Genomic DNA, 9,990 nt, shown 5'->3' with positions numbered 1-9,990 from the left:
TGTGTGTGTGCACGTGTGGTGTGTGTATGTGCATGTGCATACTCCTCTAGTGGCAGAGAAAGCTTTGGACGCTGAATTTTCTTTAAGAGCTGCTTTTTTTTTTTTTTTTTTTTTTTTTTTTTTTTTTTTTTTAAAGAAAAGTAGGTGGAATTCATTTCATTGGGGTTACTCTCAAAACTCCTTGACAGTTGTGGGGTTGGCTATTGAACTCTGAAAGGGCAGGAAGGGGCAGGAAGGGTGTGCAACCAGCAAAGGGAAGGGGGTGGTGACTGCCTTAGGAAAAGAAAATGAAGGACATTTGCATTCATTCTCCTCCCCCACATGTTTCCTAGGCCAGAGGGCCAGTCCACAACCCTTCCCTCTTTCTCTATTGCTTTTTTGTAAAGCTCTGAGCTAACCTGTGAGAACCATCTGCTGAGTAGGGAAAAGGAGACCAGACCAGCACTCAGTTGCTGGCCCACAGGCCTGACACTAGAAGCCATTGAAGCAGAGAAAAGGGAGGCAACAGGCAGATTTATGGGCAACAATCTGTTACACCCCACCCCCAGGCCCCTCTGCCAGGAGACAGACTGATAATCCATCAACCCCACTAATGAATTAATTAGTATTCCCAGTAATCCTGACCCCCAAAGGAGACCTGCCTGTAGGCCTGTAAGTAGAGTAAAAACTGCCTTCTGCAACCAGACACTGAAGAAGTGGGACTAATGTCTAACATTGGCCCTAGGGCACTGGGCTGTAAGCCACAGACACTGTTGGTAACTGTCCCCAGATGTCCCTTCTTCTCATCTTCCCTTGGGAGACCACTTGCCTTTGCTGAATTAAACCACTACGTCCAAACAAATGGGGTCTAGAGGCATAAATCAGGAACTATAGAAAGTGGGAAACTGAGCTTCAGGAAAGAAATTGCTGGGCTGCTTATATTCACAGTAAAACTTGAGCAGATCCTAAGCCTGCTCCACAAGAATTACCTGCGATGTGGGAAAGCAATAGGGCAGGGCATGAGTTGAGGAGAAAGCAAAGGAGGCAGACTCTGATCTAAGGAAGCTCAGTGTTCAAGTAGCAAAGTGATAAGAGTCAAAATTAATTGTGAAATGGCTTTAAACTAAGTGATTTGTGACTTGAGATATTCCTGAATATGGACTGAAGCAAAATATAAAGACACTGAATGAAAAAAGAAATAAAAAGGAAAGGAAACATGACTGCTCCTAGGTATGGTAGAGGAGGAAGTTCATTGTAGAGCATATCCAGGAGTAGAGACATCTGGGAGAATCCAGAGACCTGACCCTGAGCCATATGAGGTGAAGAAGGGAGAGATAAGAGAGGGGGACCAGGTACAGCAGCCAGGAAGGCCAAAGAGTAGACAAAAAGGGGCAGATAACCAAAATGGTTGGATTATATATGGAAGGGCAGATTGGGGGAGGGCAGCCCAGCCCTTGGGCTGGAGAAATTTAAGGTAGGGCTTAGGGTATGGCGGCCAGGAAGGTCCTGTAACAGATAAGAACTAAAGAATTGTAGGGAGAACCTGGTGGCCAGGTCTGTTGAATAGGCATCTCAGTCATTTGTCACAGGTTTGAAATCTAACTGACACCAGCTGAGTTCTAAGAGTCTGTGGAGAATGAAATCAGAGAGATTCATCACCCCTCTTTACAACCACAAAACCTTTCATTCTTCTCACAAACGGAATGCAATGGAGTGAGAAAATAAAAGTTTTGGAGTAGGTAAACTTGTGTTCTAGGACCTTAATCTAGGACCAGACCCCATTTTTTTGGCAATATTAGCTTTAATTCAATAAAGCATGTGAGCTCTCCAGGATATTGGTAAGCAGTGGTCTAATGACCCAGGCATAGTGTTCTCCATAGTCAAAGATCAGGATGGGTCTGGATCTCTGATCTCTAATGTCTCATGTTCTTTCTACCTGTAATATTCAATAATGGCAACATGGTTAAATGTCACAGTCATCTTTTGAAGCTAAATAATTCAAAGGCCTTCAGGTGTGAACAAAGTACCAACACTGGTTAGAGACCAGGTCATAAGCTTTAGTGTGGGTGTTCTCCACCTGTGTAATTGGTAATTTGCTTCAATTTCCCTCTATTCCATTCACTCAGAGTCCGTGCATGTGAGCATTTACAGTGTGCATCATTCCAGCTACCTAGCATTATCCACATTTGCTTCAATCTGCTTGACAACTCTCTTTTAAAATCCTCTGCTTTAGCCTTCTTGGCAATTGCTGTTCCCAAAAGTCCTCTAGGATTCATTGAATCTTATCGCTACTATTTACTAATGATGGGACATCAGGCAGCTTATTTGCTTCTTTACTCCTAAGTCCTACCATGTGTAATTGGAGGTAATAAGGCTTGGCTAATGAATTTTCTCTGAAGAGTAAAAACAAATAACAGATGGTTAGTTTGCTAAGTTCTTAGTATAATTTCTGACACTTAGCAAGAGACCAGTAAATGCTACTTACTGGTATTTTATCTTAAACACTAGATTCTGATCTTTTATTCCCTAGAGACCAAAGAAGAGCTAATATTAGGATCTCCTTTTACAAGTTCTGTTTCTGTATTTGTGTTACAACAATAATCACACCATATTAATTTATCTAGTAACTATGTTTTATGCAGACTTGCCTAAAGGTCAAACTGATGGAGGTGTTTTCAAAGTTGAGCTTCCATCTTCCCAGATGACTTTAGTTTGTGTCAAGTTGACAAAAAGCTAACTAGACAGCACTCTCAATTTTTAAACTATACAAATGTATATTAGATTATATATAATTTATAGGTACATAAACGACTTGTATAACAGCACATCTTTATATGAGGATATCTCTGTTACAGCATAGATTTTAGATAAGTAGTCACCAAAAAAGATTGTTTTCCATTTGCATACATATAGACTAGTCATTTGTAAATTGCAATGGTAAAACTGGTTTTGGAACATAAAATGTGCTGGCTTTAAAATGCCATTTTCTATTGTATTAGTTACTTTTCTAATTGTTGTAAAAAACATTCCTGACAGAAACAACTACAGGAAAGAAGGGTTTGTTTTGGCTCACAGTTTGAGGGTACAGTCCATCATCGTGTGGACATCATTTGGCAAGAGTCTGAGCTATCTGTTCACATTGCATCTACCATTAGAAGGCAGAGAGAGATGAATGCTTGTATTCAAGTCTCTTTCTTTTATTTTTTTCCCTCTTTTCTGCAGTTCAGGGCTTGTATCATGAAATGGTGTTACCCACATCCAAGGTGTCTTGATCTGTTAAACTGTTTGACTAACATGCTCATTCATATACCTAGAGGCTTGTTTCTGTGGTGATCTTAAACTGTACCAAGTTGATAATCCAGGTGAACAATAGAATCTACTCATTAGTTCCCACCAACTCCACCCTGCTCTTGTCAGTCCCAGGAATATCTGCCAAGTCTTTTTTTTTTTTCATTTATCAGACAAAATGTATTTATAGTCCATAAATATGAACCACACATATGACTGTCTTTCTTGTTAAGATTAACTTTTACTCCTACAGAGCTGTAAAATTACACTATTAAACAAAGACAAGCAAAGATGTATTCCCCCAGTTGTCCTCCAGTGGAACAATGGCTTTAAAAAATGTGGTCTGTTTATACAATGGAATACTGGTCATTGTAGGGAAAAAGAAAGATGGAAAGAGAGAGGGATTCACATACACACAATGGAAATGAAAGTCATCATGCTATGTTAAATAAGCCAGATACAGAAATACAAACACTACATGCTCTCACCTATATGAGGAAACATACGCCAATCTCATAGAAAAACAGATCAGAATAGTGAACAGCAGGGGCAGGGGAGAGGAAGTATGAAGAGAAGACACAGGGGACACAAACACACAGGAAGGGAGTTCTGATGCTTCTTTGCACAAAGGTTAGCAACCTACAATATAACTAATGATGGGAAGAGAACAACATATGAGATTCCCAACATATGAGATGATGAGTAGTTAAAAGAAAAGTTTTAAAAATGATGAATGGTTGAGAAGAAAACACCAACTTGACCAGTATGTATTGAATACAGAATCTCATACATCATGCTGTATCACACCCATTAGCATCATGTGTCAATTAAAAGCAAAAAGAAAGCTATGGAACAAAAAATAAAACAAGAAAGGAAATAAAGAAAACTAAGAGTTATGACACATCATAAGCGATTGTTTTCGGTCTTCAGTGAGATACTACATGACAATATTATGGCATATTATCTGACATTTCCCTATGAGTGGGTAGATTAATGTTTTCCTTTTTAATGATTTCATTATTATTGTTGTTGCTGCTGTTTACATCCTGACTGCAGCTTCCCTGTGCCACCCAGAACACGCCTAATCTCATCTGCCCAGTTTTAAAGAACACACTTTAATTTGAATTTGAGACTCTCCAATTTTATGGCTCCTCAACCTAGAAAACATGTGGTGTAGGTCAGTGGGGATTTCCTGCACAGATAAAAAAACTAAAGCACAGCACAATAAAGAGGTAAATAAAGCCAAATACAACCTTCAAGTGTTTTCAGCTGTCTGTGAGGGGCAGAGAGCACTGGTCTATATGTGTACTTGCAGATCAAAACCGAAAATATTTCACCAAGCAGGCCCTTGAAGGGTGTAGCCTGGCCCCAGCTCTAGACAGTCTCTGTGTTGTGGTCCACAGCCTTATGACTAGTCTCTGCCACAGGCTCCTGCTGCTACAGAATGAGTCATTCTTCAGTTCATGCCTTCTCCGCTATTATGGAATGACAATTCTGAAACTGTGAACCAAAGTTAATCTTTCTGACTTGGTTTCTGTCAATTATTTTGGTCATAGTGACACAAAGTAACTACTACCTACTTCTACAGTAAGTATCTTCAACAACTTTCCAGTTTAACTTTGCTGTCTTTCTGCTCTCTGAACTATTTCCTTTGCCAAATATGTTAATGTTAGTATGAGTTGGGAAGGCAGGGAATCAGGCAGCACAAAGAACACATTGCTATGCTCACCCATTGAGACTCCAACTGAGTATTTCAATATATCAGAATTACAGAGAAGGAGAGAGGATAAAAATAAATGAGGAAACCTATGTCCTCTTGATGAGTCTATGCTACAATCCTAGTATCAGCACTCTCACTATTTATCCCCTTTAGAATACACTTTTTTCTGTTTCCATGTAGATAACTTTACCTACAATAGCTCTTTGTGATAGACATGATATTATTACTTTTTGTTTGTTTGTTTCTTTGTCTTTTTTCCCTGATCATCAAACCCAAGGCCTTGCACACCCTAAACAGGTATTTTATGACAGAACTATATCCCCAATTACTTATCAATTTTTAATAGAAAAAAACAAATTTCATTAATTAATTTATTCAATAAATATTTGAGTGTTTCTCATGCATCATGGGTAGTGGGGATATATCAGTGAGCAAAACAGAAATGATGGTTAGCTTATCCAAGATAACAAAACTAAGGAATGAATGTGCTCCTTCGAATGTCTGCTTACTTCTATGCCTCTTAATTGGTTTGATTTTTCTATGTGTCTAAGTGTTTGCCTGCATGTATTTTCTGTGTACTATGTGTGTGCCTGGTGCCCAAGGAGTCCAAAAGAGGATATCAGATTCCTCTGGAACTGAAATTACAGATAGTTGTGTGCCATCCATGTGGGTGCTGGGAATTGAAACTGAGTCCTTTGTAAAAGCAACCACATTACTTAAACACTAAGTAATCTCTCAATCCTCTTATTTTTTATTTTAATATCTGAACTCTAAGAGAAAATATTTAAATGAAAATTCTGTAAGTTAGCATTCCATTCCGGAAACCTACCTATTCTCAGAAGTAATACTGGTTATATAAAAGTAAGTCACTATAAAAATTAAATGGTTCCCATATGCTACCCTTTTCTCTTCTCCTCCAAGCATGGCCCCACCTCCATTCACATTACTTCCAAATTTAGTCATATCTATGATAACCATAAGTTCTGATTTACTTAGCACATTCACAGTTTATACTTATCGTAGACCTATGATTCCCTACCAATGATTACTTTTTTATTTTATTAGTATGTGGACAGTTTTCAGGACTTTAGTCTCACTTTTCACTTTATTAAGGAAAGTTCTCTTATTTTTGCTGCTGTGTTGTGTCCAGGCTAGAAGGCTTGTGATCATCTGGCCAAATCTCCTATCCATACCTCTGATTCCACTATATGAATGCTGGAAATACAGATAGACACCACTGCATTTGGATTTTAAATGGGTTCTGGGGATTGAACTAAGATCATCAGACTTGTGAAGTAATAATTGTTTAGCCGTAAAGCCCTGCCTCTGTCCCCCTTTTAGTTGTTTTAGAAGTTCTTTGACATCCTAAAACAGCCTAACTTAGAGGCTCATTGTAGAATCCCTTTGCTTACACTTTCTACTGAGGTATAGAACTTACCCATTCCTGAACTTTTTACTATACCATTGAAAGAAGAAAGCTTTCTTTATCTAGGCTATAAAGGATTTTAGCAAAGGGATTCAGAGGAATGTAGAGATACAGGCTGGGTCTTGTGGTTCCTAGATAAAAGGTAACTGAGATGAGAAGTGGGAAAGATAAAGTGAGAAAAGTGAGAAATAGGAAGATAAAGGAAGGAAAGAAGGAAGGAAGGAAGGAAGGAAGGAAGGGAGGGAGGGAGGGAGGGAGGGAGGGAGGGAGGGAGGGAGGGAGAGAGAGAGAGAGAGAGAGAGAGAGAGAGAGAGAGAGAGAGAGAGAAAGAAAGAAAGAAAGAAAGAAAGAAAGAAAGAAAGAAAGAAAGAAAGAAAGAAAGAAAGTCTTTTTTTTATCTCATTGTGACTCATTGGAAAAATATCCCCAGACTCATCTTCTTGATATTCAACCCCCATTGCCTTACCTCACCCAGATAAATCAGTGAGAGCACAAATAAATCTTTAAGGGTAAGCACTGTTTCCCCTCAGGGTAGGACGGATTTAACATCTTTAAAGGCTAAATTAAGACTGGATATTTTCTGTGGGTGCCAGCTGAGGCCAGTCTGTATTCTCTTGGAACCATCTACAATATTCTGAGGTAGATGTTGCCACCTGGTATTTAGAGTGCTAGTGGAGCTGCTTGGAAGGCTGAGCCAGGAAGACCCAAGGCCAGCTCCAGCTATATAATGAGTTCTGTCCAGCTTTGTCACTTGGGAATACAGGATCCTTTATGCAGGTTTTTAGACTCTTGATACAATTTTTTAAAAACAGACTCAGAAGGAAATTTGAGGATGGTTTTATTAGAGTTGGAGAGTGAAACAATAGCGCAGGAATATTGAAAAATCTCAACAGCTGCAAGGAAAAAGAAGGTGGCTAGAGGAAAGGAGAACGCCATGCTTCTGAGTTAAAGGAGAAGAGGGAGGAGGAAGGGAAGGAAGACCGAGAGAGAGAGAGAGAGAGAGAGAGAGAGAGAGAGAGAGAGAGAGAGAGAGGAGAGAGAGAGAGGAAGAGAGAGAGAGGGAGAGAGAGAGAGAGAGAGAGAGAGAGAGAGAGAGAGAGAGAGAGAGGAAGATAGAGAGGGAGAGAGAGAGAGAGAGAGAGGAAGAGAGAGAGGAAGAGAGAGAGAGAGAGAGAGAGAGAGAGAGAGAGAGAGAGAGAGAGAGAAACAGGAATGAAATAGCAAATGCCCCAATTATCAAAGACTCCCGTTGTCTCCTGATGGCTGTGCACATATATGAACAACTTCAGTCCAGAAGGACTATAATTTGGGAAGAAGTTGTCTAGGAGTGAGCACATAGTGACTTATGGATCAGGGAGTGGAGTTTAGGCTCTGCTTTGAAACATCATGGCCTTTGATTTTATCCCGCAAACTCAGCAGCAAATGTGAACTGGACGTATATGTACATCTTTTATCTTTAAGTTACACAGTAGCCTATTTCATATACCATGTGTAAGCAATCTTGCAGGGGGACATTTATTTAATATTGAAAAACAAAAGTTATTTTTTGAGTGTTTTGGTGTCCACTGTGGTATGTATGTGGTGGCGGGGCTGTCATGGGAATTGAGGAAAGCCAGTCTGTCTCCTGGTTCTATCATATGCAACTGCTATCAAAAATTCACTGGCATGTGTTATGGGAAAAGTGTTGCATAATAGTAGTAGCATTTATGATTTTAAGTGTTGGGTAGCAAAGCATTCTATATATCTGCCTCTTAGGTAAGTCTGAGTAATTTGAAGAGCAGAAAATAAAAGGTAAAATATTATAGGAAACGTGAATAAAGTTACAACCAAAGGTAGCTTTGAGGCAGGATAGAAAGGCAAGGAAAATTATGGGGCAGAAGACAGGAGGGATGATCTTTATTCTATGGTCTGGTTGAAGTATCTCTCCAGCTCAGAGTTGATAATCCCCAAACAATTCATATTTGTTTTAGGCCTTTCTCCCCTCCCAGCTGAAAAGCTGGGATTCCCTAGTCCAGAAACCCCATTTATAGTAAAATATATGTCTTAATTCCCCTGCGTAACCCTAGTGGCTCCTAATTTTACTTTATTTGATTATAACCTCATCCAAGTCATCTCCACAGCCACCCTATAATCTCACTTAATAAAAAAGATAGAAAAAAAATGAAGGAAAGTTTCCTCAGCAACCTGTCAACAAGTGGCTTGAGAAACACTAAAATGGTGTCTAAGGCTATTGCTCAGGTGCTTCATTATGACTCTCCCTTGAGAATATTGTACCCTCACTTGGCATGTCTTATTCTTTTCCTGGGCATCTCTCTCTCCTTTTTAAACACACATTTCTCTGCTGTGGGATGGTCTGTATGTCAAATCTGTTGCTCTGATTGGTCAATAAATAAAACACTGATTGGCCAGTGGCTAGGCAGGAAGTATAGGCAGGACTAACAGAGAGGAGAAAAGAAAGAACAGGAAGGCAGAAGGAGACACTGCCAGCTGCCACCATGACAAGCACCATGTGAAGACTCCGGTAAGCCACAAGCCACGTGGCAAGGTATAGATTTATAGAAATGGATTAATTTAAGCTATAAGAACAGTTAGCAAGAAGCCTGCCACAGCCATACAGTTTGTAAGCAATATAAGTCTCTGCGTTTACTTGGTTGGGTCTGAGCGGCTGTGGGACTGGCAGGTGACAAAGATTTGTCCTGACTGGGCAAGGCAGGAAAACTCTAGCTACATTTCTCAAGTCTTCTGATAAACAGTAACTCTCTTTTGAGAAGCCCACATCTGTGTACTTATGCTGTATTTTCTCTGTGAGCTCCTTTTTTTTGTGTATGTGCTTTATTCTTTCCCTGAATGCCTGTTTACATAAAAATAAAGTAAAATAAATCCCAGTTCTGCTCCACCCTGACTCATCCTGAAATTCCTTTCTGTATCAAAATCAAGTATCTGGTTTCACCTGAGTTTAGGTACCTAAAAGACTACGCAAAGTTCTCAGGCTGCAGCGGGTGACAGCATGGGTTGTTTCCATCCCTGCCTCAGTCAGGCTCCATTGTTGGTCATTTCTCTGATCTACTCTGGGATTGCATGTTACTCTGTATTGTTTCCTTTGCTGTCAATTTCTGTCCAAAGACCCAAATAATGTTTATTAAGTTTCACTGGCACCAAAGGTAGAAACACCCCAGAGTTTCCTTAACACATTCCTGAGTCAGATAGAACAGTTCTTAACTGGTACGGGAGTGGCGGGTGATGGATGGCAAAAATATGGAACCATCAGTGTCCTAGCCACTCTAGATGAACCAACTCTGATATTACACTTAAAGGGAGTGACTTCACTTAGCAGTAGACTCTGGAACCAAAACACATTAGAGATGATTCCAAACACTATCTGTTCCTTTCTACCAGATACTTATTGGCTTCCCTTCAGTTGATCCCCTGTCATCTATAAGAAAGACATTTACCTCTCCTTTTTGCTCAAAAATTTCTAATGACTTTCTATTTATTTGGAGTAACATATAAGGCCTTTACAATGACTGGAAAACTACACATTGTGTGCCACTCCATGCAGGTATTCTGATGTGTTCTT

The sequence above is a fragment of the Peromyscus leucopus genome, chromosome 18 (genome assembly GCF_004664715.2).
Source record: "Peromyscus leucopus breed LL Stock chromosome 18, UCI_PerLeu_2.1, whole genome shotgun sequence".
Taxonomy (NCBI): Eukaryota; Metazoa; Chordata; class Mammalia; order Rodentia; family Cricetidae; genus Peromyscus; species Peromyscus leucopus.
The sequence above is the reverse complement of the archived record's forward strand: the minus strand, read 5'-3'. Positions refer to the sequence as shown.